Source organism: Podarcis raffonei, chromosome 10, assembly GCF_027172205.1.
Source record: "Podarcis raffonei isolate rPodRaf1 chromosome 10, rPodRaf1.pri, whole genome shotgun sequence".
NCBI classification, from domain to species: Eukaryota; Metazoa; Chordata; class Lepidosauria; order Squamata; family Lacertidae; genus Podarcis; species Podarcis raffonei.
Window position 1 is genome coordinate 75,927,510 of NC_070611.1, and position 13,008 is coordinate 75,940,517.

General features: G+C 48.7%; 1 pseudogene; it reads left to right on the top strand.

Moving 5' to 3' along the window:
- Nucleotides 1-5,701: 5,701 nt before the first annotated feature.
- LOC128421755 (olfactory receptor 5V1-like) lies at nt 5,702-6,673 on the top strand (annotated as a pseudogene).
- Nucleotides 6,674-13,008: the final 6,335 nt, after the last annotated feature.

Below are 13,008 nucleotides of genomic sequence, written 5' to 3' on the forward strand. Positions count from 1 at the left end.
TCTCTTGCCACTCGGATGCCAGTGTGCTCTGGCCCCGTGAAGCTGGAGCAGGCAGGGGCAGGGAAAGGCTGGTGCAGAAGAAGCCCGAGGTTGAAGGGGAAGGACGACCTGGAGCTGAGCATCCTGACGGGGGCAGGAGCAAGCGCCCAGCCTCACTGGGCTCCCAGTGGGGGGGCTTCCAGGTTAGTAGCTTCACAGGACACAGAGAGGACTGGGGATGGGGAAGCAATTCAGTCTGGTCTGCATTTGAATGCGAATCTGCCCCATTCACACTTGCTGAAATGATACAAGAACAAGAACTCTACTAGCCGCCGAAATTTGCACTTCTCACTGAGAAGTGAGTGTGGTGTAGTGGTTTAGGGCGGTGGACTCGTAATCTGGGGAACCGGGTTTGCGTCTCCGCTCCTCCACATGCAGCTGCTGGGTGACCTTGGGCTAGTCACACTTCTCTGAAGACTTTCAGCCCCACTCACCTCACAGAGTGTTAATTGTGGGGGAGGAAGGGAAAGGAGAATGTTAGCTGCTTTGAGACTCCATCGGGTAGTGATATCAAATCCAAACTACTCCTCCTCCTCCTCCTCCTCCTCCTCCTCCTCCTCCTCCTCCTCCTCTTCTTCTTCTTCTTCTTCTTCTTCCCTGAATGTTGCAGAAAAAGGTGGGTGATAAATGCAATAAATAATAAATTCATTTATGGGACAATATATATGGGGCTAGGGACGTGGGTGGCGCTGTGGGTTAAACCACAGAGCCTAGGACTTGCCGATCAGAAGGTTGGCTGTTCGAATCCCCGCGACGGGGTGAGCTCCTGTTGCTCAGTCCCTGCTCCTGCCAACCTAGCAGTTCAAAAGCACGCCAGCGCAAGTAGATAAATAGGTACCTCTCCGGCGGGAAGGTAAGCGGCATTTCCGTGCGCTGCTCTGGTTCACCAGAAGCGGCTAAGTCATGCTGCCCACATGACCCGGAAGCTGTACGCCGGCTCCCTTGGCCAATAAAGTGAGATGAGCGCCGCAACCCCAGAGTCTTCCACGACTGGACCTAATGGTCAGGAGACCCTTTACCCTTTACCTATATATGGAGCTGACACAGCAAGAGATTTCTCCCCACCACCACCGCCCCTCCCCCAAATCTTATCCAATCCACACTTTTCAATGCACAAAGGAGTTTATAATTCTGTGCTTCCCATCCCAATCCCTGAGCAGTGAGATATTTTGGAGTGCAATGTTCACTTACGGTTGACTTTCCTTGGAATGGGAGGTTACTGGAGAGACTACCATGGAGTTACCATCTCCATGCCATAACATAGTAGCTGTGGAACATATAAGTCTACATGAAGCTGACTCTACATGAAGCTGCCTTATGCTGACTCAGACCTGTGCTCTGGTCTCTGAAACATTTGCTTTATCTGCAAATATAGAAGCAGAACAGAAGTGGAGGCGAGCAAGCCCTCCTTCAACAGGCAGCACACCTCAAGAGATCATCTTGCTGCCCCCACCTGATTTCCAGTCTCTTCCAACTAGAAGTGTCACAGCACCAGGGGCACAAACAGAAACTAACAGTCAGAACACTCTAACCACGACATCCCATTGGCTTCCCCAGATCCTCAAAGCGGAACAAAAGGTTCATTGCGTTGCCTCTTCCAAGGCAGATGTCAGGGAAAGGGAGGCAGACAGAGACGGGGGGGGGGGAATGAAAACACTTACCGAGAGCCTAAACAGCACTTTTCCAGCCAATCAGAGACTGAAATTGGGAGTGGCCAGTCTGTTCCAGGAACTAGCTATTCCCAGAAGAGAGGAGATAAGAGGCATTCCCTGTCTCGCTGGGCATGCTGGCCTAGAAAGCCACGTCACAAAAATTTAGAAGCGGCAACTGACTGAGCAACACGGAGGTGTTGTTTTGGCGCTCCGATGTGGGCTTGGATTTTGCAGTCATAAATCTACCGGACAGAAGTTGTTACCGGAAAAATCCGAGGGCTCCCTTGGACAAAACAAAGACACTAACCAGGATAACTTGGAGCAAAACAGCAGCCTGTAGGCTTGGCCTTTATTGAACTGTTGCAACAGGGTGCTCCCCTCACTTGCAGGAGAGAGGAAGGACCCAGAAAAATGCTGTGCAAGGGCTTATAAAACCTTTTGAAATTCCCATCCTCTAGGTCAAGCCCACCCCCAGAAACATCATGCATACATTACAGAAAGGAGGGGTTGAGGGAGGAGTTGTGGTGGTAACCTGAGGGTCCTGTCACCTGGCTGGTTCCTCCTTTCCCCCTCCCCATGAGTCATTTTCTGACGACAAAAGGTAGTCGCAGTTTCCTGCCCCCTGAGGGAAGATCTGATCATTGTCCTTTGTTCCAGTCCATGCTGAATCCACTCCCATATGCAAGTTCTTTGTGATCTTGATTGTCTTCTGTCTGGGATCATCAGGGTTGGCATAGCAACTGGGCAGGGCTCCTGTGGATGTGCTGGGATGGTGAAGGGATTATGGCTGGCCTGTATCAAACCTTCCCCATTTTGTAGTCCTTCCTTCATGGAGTAAAATAAAAGTGGAACAGTGCAAATCCGATGTATGGTTGATTTTTCTATGAATTTATAACAGAAGTGTGGCGTATGTAGTGTGTGAGTGTGAGTGTGTGTGAAGTTTGTACAAACTGAATGATTGGGGGGGGGTTTCCTGCTACAAAGTGGCTCGATGCCTGGAATGTTATCTCCTAACTAGCTAGGCAGCAAACACATCCCTCACAGCAGAGGAGGAGACATCAGCTTCCTTGTGACACTTCTCATTCCAGGTTCCTCTCCGGCTTCCTTTCCTGACCAAGGCAGGCCCTGAATAATAATAATAATAATAATAATAATAATAATAATAATAATAATAATAATAATAATAATAATTTATTATTTACACCCCGCCCATCTGGCTGTGTTTCCCCAGCCACTCTAGGCAGCTTCCAACAAAGTATTAAAATACAGTGGTCTGTTAAACATTAAAAGCTTCCCTAAAGAGGGCTGCCTTCAGATGTCTTCTAAAAGTTTGGTAGTTGTTCTTCTCTTTGATCTCTGGTGGGAGGGCGTTCCACACGGCGGGCGCCACCACCAAGAAGGCCCTCTGTCTGGTTCCCTGTAACTTGGCTTCTCGCAATGAGGGAACTGCCAGAAGGCCCTCGGCGCTGGACCTCAGTGTCTGGGCAGAACGAGGGAGGTGGAGACGCTCCTCCGGGTCTACTGGACTAAGGCCACTTAGGGCTTTAAAGGTCAGCACCAACACTTTGAATTGTGCTCAGAAACGTACTGGGAGCAAATGTAGACTAGAGATGAGAATTCTGGGAGTGGAGAGGAAATGTCACGGCCACCAGCCAGTTGGGGATGTCTCCAACAGCACCCCTGATTCGTCAAAGCAGGGTTGTTCCTGTCCCCCCCCCTGAAGGGAGAGGAGTGACGTCCGACCATCCCTGGAGGACCCTAACCCACCCACCACTGATTTGTAACAGCTGGCCTTGACACCAGACTATCGGGTGGGGAGGTTAAAGGAGAAAAACCATTACTTCGATGTGAATGATTTTTGGACTAGGGGGAGATGGAGGCTCATTTGCTTATTAGTTTGTCAGTGTGTCGGTTAGTTTATTATTTGTGTGTGGTCAGTGTTGTTTCCTCCTGTTTATATGGCTGGTTTTCCCCTCCCCTCCAATAAAATGTTATGTGAAACATCAATATATTACATGATTTCCCCCTTCCCCCCATACAATTTTTCTTTGCCATAAGTCACTTCGGGTGACAAGAGACTGAGAAGATTAATGAACACCAACAACACCGAATTTCATGGAACAATGGTCTGAGTGGGTAGAAGACCACTTACAATCATAGACTTACAGAACTGTAGCATTTTAATGGGTCTCCCAAAGGTCCTCTAGTCTAACCCCCTGCCATGCAGGAATTTCCTCTGTTTCCCTTTTCTGCCTGGCAGCCTTCCCCTCAAACGCCATCCTTCTTCTCGGCACGGGAACATTCCCAGGGGAGCTGAAGTGGTGCGTCTGCTCTTAAAAAAAACATCATCATATCGTGTAGATCTATCCAATTACCACCCGGTTTTGAACCTTTTGTACCTGGGTAAGGTAATTGAGAGAGCGGTTGCCAAACAGCTTAGTAGGTTTCTGGATGAAACATCGGCTTTGGATCCATTTCAGTCCGGCTTCCATCCTGGTTATGGGACTGAGACGGCTCTGGTTGCCCTAACAGATGATCTTCGTAGACAACTGGATCGAGGCGGGTCGGGACTGCTGATTCTTTGAGATTTGTCAGCAGCCTTCGACATGGTCGACCACGAACTTTTGGACCACCGCCTTGCCAATGTGAGGATTAAGGGCACAGTCTTACAATGGCTGCACTCTTTCCTTTCAGGGTGGGGACAGAGGCTGGCGCTAGGGGAGGAGTTGTCGTCGCTGCACTCCTTGGTGTGTGGAGTGCCGCAGGGCGTAATCCTCTCCCCTATGCTTTTTTACATTTTTATGCACCCCCTTGTCCAGCTTGTCCAGAATTTTGGGCTGGGTTGTCATCAATATGCTGATGACACCCAGCTTTATCTGTTGATGGACGGCCATCCTGACTCGGCCCCGGACACACAGACCAGATGCTTGGAGGCTGTGGCTGGATGGCTGCGTGGGAGCCAGTTGAAGTTAAATCCTTCAAAGACAGAGGTCCTCTGGCTGGGTCGGGATGACGTGGGGTTGGGGGGCCAACTCCCATCTCTTGCGGGGGATCAGTTAGTGCCAGCGCCTTCCATCAGGAGTTTGGGTGTAACCTTCGATGCCTCCCTCTCTATGGAGGCGCAGGTTGCAGCTACAGCAAAGGCAGCATTTTTCCACCTTCGCCGAGCTAAGCAGCTGGTCCCTTGCCTTTCCCGCCCTGATCTGGCCACAGTGATCCATGCAACGGTCACCTCCAGCGTTGATTATTGTAACTCGCTCTACTTGGGGCTGCCCTTGAGACTGACCCAGAAACTCCAGCGGGTGCAGAATGCTGCTGCGAGGCTCCTTACGGGGTCCTCGCCATGGAATCATATTCACTCAGTGCTAAACCAGCTGCACTGGCTCCCGGTCGAGTACAGGGTCAGGTTTAAGGTGCTGGTTTTGACCTTTAAAGCCCTATGTGGCCTACGACCCTCGTATTTACGGGACCGCCTCTCCTGGTATGCCCTGTGGAGGACCTTACGGTCCACAAATAATAGCTCAGAGGTCCTGGGTCTCAAGGAAGTTAAACTGGCCTCAATCAGGGCCAAGGCCTTTTGGCTTTGGCCCCAGCCTGGTGGAACGCTCTATCACAGAAGACTAGGGCCCTGCAGGATTTGACATCCTTCCACAGGGCCTGCAGGACAAAGCTGTTCTGCCTGGCCTTCAGTCCAGGCCCAGATTGACGCCCCTCTATGGGGCCCTCTAAGTCACCTCTTTGGCCCTTTTATCGGCTCATGTGGGACCAAGATGGACAGCTGGCCCTGATGAATACTTGAGTTTCCCGACCACTATGGTTGTAATTCGTGGGCAATCATTAAATTTTATCCTGATTCTAATTTTTAAGATGTATGTTAATCAATTGTTTGATTGTGTTTCAATGTATTTGATATTTGATGTTAGCTGCCCTGAGCCCGGTCTTAGCTGGGGAGGGCAGAGTATAAATAAAAATTTACTTACTTTACTTACCTACTTTCTCTACAGATAATCTCTGCATTTCCCATGGCTGGCAGCAGCAACTGGACCCAGGTGACGGAGTTTGTTCTTCTGGGTTTCTCTGGGATCACGCATGGTCAGACCTACCTGTTCCTGGTGTTCTTGGTGATCTACTTGGTCACCCTGTTAGGGAACCTCACCATAGTCAGCCTGATTCTGCTGGATCCCCACCTTCATAGCCCCATGTACTTCTTCCTCAGTCATTTGTCTTGCATGGACGTTTGCTCCTCATCCGTCACTGTCCCCAATATTTTGGCCAACCTCCTCCACAACCACCACGCCATCTCCTACCACCCGTGCCTGGCCCAGATGTTCTTCCTGATGGCTTTCCGGGTTCTGAGTGCTGGCTGTTGGCCGCCATGGCATACGATCGCTATGCCGCCATTTGCCAGCCTTTGCATTACTCACACCTCATGAGTCCGCGTGTGTGTGTACAACTAGCCACCATCGTCTGGGTCGTGGGCTTCCTGGACTCAGTGGTTCACACAGCCTTGGCCTCCAATTTACACTTCTGTGCGACCTTCCAGATCCACCACATCTTCTGCGACCTCCCACCGCTGCTGAAAATCGCCTGCGGGGACACGCGCGTCAACGAAATTACCGTTCACATAGCCACCATCTTTATGGGCCTGGGCCCATTCCTGGTAGTCGTCATCTCCTACGTCTACATCTTGGCTTCCATCTTGCGGATCCGCTCCAACACTGGGCGGCACAGGGCCTTCTCCACCTGCACCTCCCACATGATAGTGGTCATCCTCTACTTCGGAAATGGATTGGTGAACTACAACCGCCCCAGCGCAGGCTACTCCTTGGAGGTTGACACCCTGATCTCCACACTCTACTGCATCATCACCCCTATGCTGAACCCTCTCATCTATAGCCTCCGCAACAAGGAGGTGAAAGAAGCCCTGAAGAAGGTTCTGGGGGGGACAGGAGAAGGAATACGCTTCTACACAGAGAAAGTGAGAGGCTCTCCTCTGACCCTGCCATTGCCCTTAGGGAGCTCAAGGTAATCCTCCAAGACCACAGAGAAACCCACTTCCTGTAGACTCCATTTCGGTCAAATTTATAAACACGTTTTTATTATTTCCATGGAGACCCCCCCCCCAAAGTATGTTATGAAAACCTATGTTTCTGTACAAACACCACAACTAATCAGCAAAGCATGTTCCTATGAAGTGATATGCAATTTAGGATAAACCTCAGAAACTGGTCTTTGGTATTCTGGAGAATTTGTAAATGAAATGAAGCTTCACCATTCTCCTGCAAAGATGTCTCTGTAAATTGTTCCTCCTGCCGGTCTTACTTTGTGAGTCAATTGTTCCACCAGGGCCATACGGTCTTGTACCAATCATTCAAGTTTGCACCTTTTAAGTCCTTCCAGAATGTGACTATAACCATACCTGCAACCACAAAGAGAAATTCATTTCATGGTTTATCCAACAAGTCCTGATTCTCATTGAAATACGGATTGAGTAACACAAGTTCTGAAGACTTGCTGACATGCTGATGGGCAATTTTGCTTACGTCATTAAGCACTTTGAAGGCTTCTTCATGAACGATTGGCTCTGTAGGAGCCAATATATGCTAATCTCCTTGCAGGTTCTCCTGTTTTCATAGGCCTGTTTCTTTTCACAGCTTAGGCCACAGCAGTGGTGACAGAGAAGCAGAAACAACCTTTGGGAGACCTAAGACCAGGAACTCAAAGGAGAAGGGCTTGTAGTGCGGCTGCCCCTGTTCTGTGAAACAGCATTTCTGTCAAGATAGGAGCCCATTATCTGCACTTTCCGAGGGGGGGGGGGACAAAGACATTTTTGTTCTGGCAGCTGGATAAATGAGTCTTTGCACTTGATTGGATTTCAGCCCCGTTTTAAATGTGTTTGTTGTTTTTGTGTTTGTTTGTTTTTAAATTTTATTTATGCTTTTCAGGTTTATACATTTCACAAATTTTACAATCATTTTACAAACGTTCATTAAACATCCTTTTCAATTCATTATATATCATTTCCCAGTTGTTGTTTTTGTGTTTTAACTGTTTGTGTCTATGAAGACCACTGAAGACCACTGGCGCTCTGGGTTCAGTAATGTCCACTTTGACTGGCAGGAGATGTCAGGCAGAGAAAGCCCCTCTCCAGTTACTGGACCTTTTTAGTTGGAGATGCTTTGCCATTTAAACCTGACACACACACACACCCTTTGACATTCCCTTCCTAATGTTGTTGTGTTAAGTGTTCTAGGAGATACTAAATTAAAAAAAAATCTTTATTTTTTTAAAAAGGACTGACAAATTCTTCTTTAGCTGAAACCCTAGGGAAGTAGCTACTAAAAAGGGACGTGAGTGGTGCTGTGGTCTAAACCATGGAGCATCTTGGGCTTGCAGATCAGAAGGTGGGCGGTTTTAATCCCCACAATGGGGTGAGCTCCCGTTGCTCTGTCCCAGCTCCTGCCAACCTAGCAGTTCAAAAGCAGCCAGTGCAAGTAGATAATTAGGTACAGCTGCAGCAGGAAAGTAAACGGCGTTTCCATGCACTCTGGTTTCCATCATGGTGTCCTGTTGTGACAGAAGCAGTTTAGTCCTGATGGCCACATGACCCAAACGCCGGCTCCCTCAGCCTGAAAGTGAGATGAGCGCCCCAACCCCACAGTCGCCTTTGACTGGACTCATCCGTCCAGGGGTCCTTTACCTTTACCTAGTTGTTACTTCAACCTGCTGAGCAGAGTCTCTTGTGTTCCAGGCTGACCCGGAGGTAAGAACATAAGAAAACCTGCAGGATCAAGCCCACGGCTCATCTTCTCCAGCCTGTAAGATTGGAGTGTGTGTGGAGAGGGATTTGCAATACATACAAAGGAAGTGGCAGTTGGACTTGGCAAGCCATTTTCCAAGGTACCAGAAGAAGAGTTAAGGCCAATTTCTTGCATGCACAACAGATGGCCGTCCTGTCAGTTTGCATTTCTTAGTGCAGAAAGCATTGATCCTATTCTCATTAATTCAAGAGGGTTCTGGAAGCTTCTCTGTGTGAAAGAAGCAAGCAGAAGGTTTGTGATGTTTGCCTTATTCCTTCAGAGAAGCTGAGTACAGCTGGCTTAAACTGGTTCTCTTATCACGCTGACTATAATAATAAGGCCAGAAGGAGCCTGGGTTTCACTTTTCGCCCTTCCTGTCTCTCTTTCTGTCTGGTGTGGTGTTCTGTACATAGTGTTAAGGTATAGATTTATTCTAAGTTGTTGTAGGTTTAAGTTAAGTCTGCTGCAACTGGATTTCTTATGGTCAGTGCCAATCCTGAATGTTTGGGCTTTGTGACCATGATGCCCATTTGCCTTCAGTAGCAGTAAAGCTCTGCTGAGTGAAATACAATTGCCTCTGGTCTATTTTTGGAGAATCCTGCAATGTGTTCAAGTTTTCACTCGGCTAACTATACATTGGAATCTACCCTGGATCTATATTGAGTAGAATTTTCAATGACACATCCAACATTCAATATTCCCTTTATGCATTCTTTGAATTAAAAGGTGGGTAGAAATACATCAAGTGTGTAAATCAACAGCTAGCCACTGAGCAATTCCTCCGATGGGACTCCCATTGCTCCATTCCTCTTGGCTTCCATAGACCCCCCGGGGAGAGTGGCTTTCATTTCCCAACCCTCCTTGTTAACTTGCGTGTTGCAGTTGCAGTGAGAGCATCCCTTGGGTACCACCTGGGCATAACTCCTCTCTCCCTGCCCGGGCTCCACTAGTTGGATGCAGTGCAGAGGGAGCCACCTGGCTCATCCGTGGCTCAGCTGGGAAGCAGGGATCTCCCTTCCAGAGCCCCGATGGCAGGCCCTCTCTTGCCACTCGGATGCCAGTGTGCTCTGGCCCCGTGAAGGTGGAGCAGGCAGGGGCAGGGAAAGGCTGGTGCAGAAGAAGCCCGAGGTTGAAGGGGAAGGACGACCTGGAGCTGAGCATCCTGACGGGGGCAGGAGCAAGCGCCCAGCCTCACTGGGCTCCCAGTGGGGGGGCCTCCAGGTTAGTAGCTTCACAGGACACAGAGAGGACTGGGGATGGGGAAGCAATTCAGTCTGGTCTGCATTTGAACGCGAATCTGCCCCATTCACACTTGCTGAAATGATACGAGAACAAGAACTCTGCTAGCCGCCGAAATTTGCACTTCTCTGACTGTTGCAGAAAAAGGTGGGTTATAAATGCAATAAATAATAAATTCATTTATGGGACAATATGTATTGGGCTAGGGATGTGGGTGGTGCTGTGAGTTAAACCACAGAGCCTAGGACTTGCTGATCAGAAGGTCGGCGGTTCCAATCCCCGTGACGGGGTGAGCTCCTGTTGCTCGGTCCCTGCTCCTGCCAACCTAGCAGTTCAAAAGCACGCCAGCACAAGTAGATAAATAGGTAAACGGGAAGGTAAACGGCATTTCCGTGCGCTGCTCTGGTTCGCCAGAAGCAGCTTAGTCCTGCTGGCCACATGAACCGGAAGCTGTACGCCGGCTCCCTTGGCCAGTAAAGCGAGATGAGCGCCGCAACCCCGTGACTGAACCTAACGGTGAGGGTCCCTTTACCCTTTACCTATATATGGAGCTGACACAGCAAGAGATTTCTCCCCACCACCACCGCCCCTCCCCCAAATCTTATCCAATCCACACTTTTCAATGCACAAAGGAGTTTATAATTCTGTGCTTCCCATCCCAATCCCTGAGCAGTGAGATATTTTGGAGTGCAATGTTCACTTATGGTTGGCTTTCCTTGGAATGGGAGGTTACTGGAGAGAGAGAGACTATCATGGAGTTACTGTCTCCATACCATAACATAGTAGCTGTGGAACATATAAGACTACATGAAGCTGCCTTATACTGACTCAGACCTGTGCTCTGGTCTCTGAAACATTTGCTTTATCTGCAAATATAGAAGCAGAACAGAAGTGGAGGCGAACAAGCCCTCTTTCTTCAGCAGACAGCACACCTCAAGAGATCATCTTGCTGCCCCCACCTGATTTCCAGTCTCTTCCAACTAGAAGCGTCACAGCATCATGGAAGGACCATCAAAAGCCATTTAGTCAACCTCTGGCAATGCAACCATCTTAGCTAAAGCATCCCTGAAAAAGGGCCATCCAACCTCTGCTTAATAACCTCCAAGGAAGGGGAATCCACCACCTTCTGAGAGAGTCCCTTCCACTACTGAACGGCTTTTACTGTCAAATAATTCTTCCCAATGTTTAATGGAATCGCCTTTCTTCTACAGTAAGCCCAAACCCTATGTGGGGGTTACAGTCTGGGAAGCCAAAATTGCATATAGTTAAAACACACTGCGTCCAATAGCTTGTGGGATTGCCAAAGTCATTTGTTCCCTGGGAACCTCCCCCTCCTTTCCACACCCTTTTTATTTATTTTTGTGATTTCTGGTCATGTGCGTAAAGCCTAATGCGCACAAGTTAAATGCCCATAAGTTGTGGGCTTACTGTAATTTGGATCCCCCCTCTGGAGCAGCAGAAAACAAGTTTGCTCCACCTTCCATGTTCAGATATTTGGAGAAGGCTCTCAGACCCCCTCTCAGTCCTCTGTTCTCCAGGACACAGACTCCCTGCTCTCTCCCTTGGGGTCCATTCCAACTCCCCAATTCTATGATTATGTCTTGAGCCCTAGTCAGAACACTCTAACCACCACATCCCATTGGCTTCCCCACATCCTCAAAGCAGAACAAAAGGTTCATTGCGTTGCCTCTTCAAAGGCAGAGGAGGAGACATCAGCTTGCTTGTGGGGCTTCTCATTCCAGGCTCTCCTCCGCATTCCTTTCCTGACCAAGGCAGGTCCTGAAGAAGAGAGATGAGAATTCTGGGAGTGGAGAGGAAATGTCACGGTCACCAGCCAGTTGGGGATGTCTCCAACAGCACCCCTGATTCGTCAAAGCAGGGTTGTTCCTGTCCCCCCCTGAAGGGAGAGGAGAGACGTCCGACCATCCCTGGAGGACCCTAACCCACCCACCACTGATTTGTAACAGCTGGCCTTGACACCAGACTATTGGGTGGGGAGGTTAAAGGAGAAAAACCATTAGTTCGATGTGAATGATTTTTGGACTAGGGGGAGATGGAGGTTCATTTGCTTATTAGTGGGTCACAGTGTTACTTAGTTTATTATTTGCATGTGGTCAGGGAAATAATAATAATAATAATAATTATACCCCACCCATCTGGCTGTGTTTCCCCAGCCACTCTGGGCGGCTTCCAACAAAGTATTAAAATACAGTGGTCTGTTAAACATTAAAAGCTTCCCTAAACAGGGCTGCTTTCAGGTGTCTTCTAAAAGTCTGGTAGTTGTTTTTCTCTTTGACATCTGGTGGGAGAGCATCCACAGGGCGTGTGCCACTACCAAGAAGGCCCTCTGCCTGGTTCCCTGTAACCTGGCTTCTCGCAGTGAGGGAACCGCCAAAAGGCCCTTGGAGCTGGACCTCAGTGTCCGGGCAGAACAATGGGGGTGGAGATGCTCTTTTGGATCTACTGGACCGAGGCCATTTAGGGCTTTAAAGGTCAGCACCAACACTTTGAATTGTGCTCAGAAACGTACTGGGAACAAATGTAGACTAGAGATGAGAATTCTGGGAGTGGAGAGGAAATGTCACGGCCACCAGCCAGTTGGGGATGTCTCCAACAGCACCCCTGATTCACCAAAGCAGGGTTATTCCCGTTTCCCCTTGAAGGGAGAGGAGAGACGTCCCACCATCCCTGGAGGACCCTAACCCACCCACCACTGATTTGTAGCAGCTGGCCTTGACACCAGACTATTGGGTGGGGAGGTTAAAGGAGAAAAACCATTAGTTCAATGTGAATGATTTTTGGACTAGGGGGAGATGGAGGTTCATTTGCTTATTAGTGGGTCAGAGTGTTACTTAGTTTATTATTTGCGTGTGGTCAGTGTTGTTTGCCCCTGTTTATATGGCTGGTTTTCCCCTCCCCACCAATGTAATGTTTTGTGAAATATCAATATATTACATGATTTCCCCCCCTCCCTCCATGGTATTATGTATTGTATATTTTTTCTTTACCATAAGTCACTTGGAGACCTTCAGGTGACAAGAGACTAAGAAGTTTAATCAACAACAACAACACTGAATTAAATGGATCAATGGTCTGAGTGGGTAGAAGACCACTTATGATCATAGAATTACAGAACTGTAGCATTTTAACGGGTCCCCCAAAGGTCCTCTAGTCTAACTCCCTGCAATTCAGAAACTTCCTCTGTTTCCCTTTTCTGCGTGGCAGCCTTTCCCTCAAATTTCATCCTTCTTTCTCTACAGATAATCTCCGCATTTCCC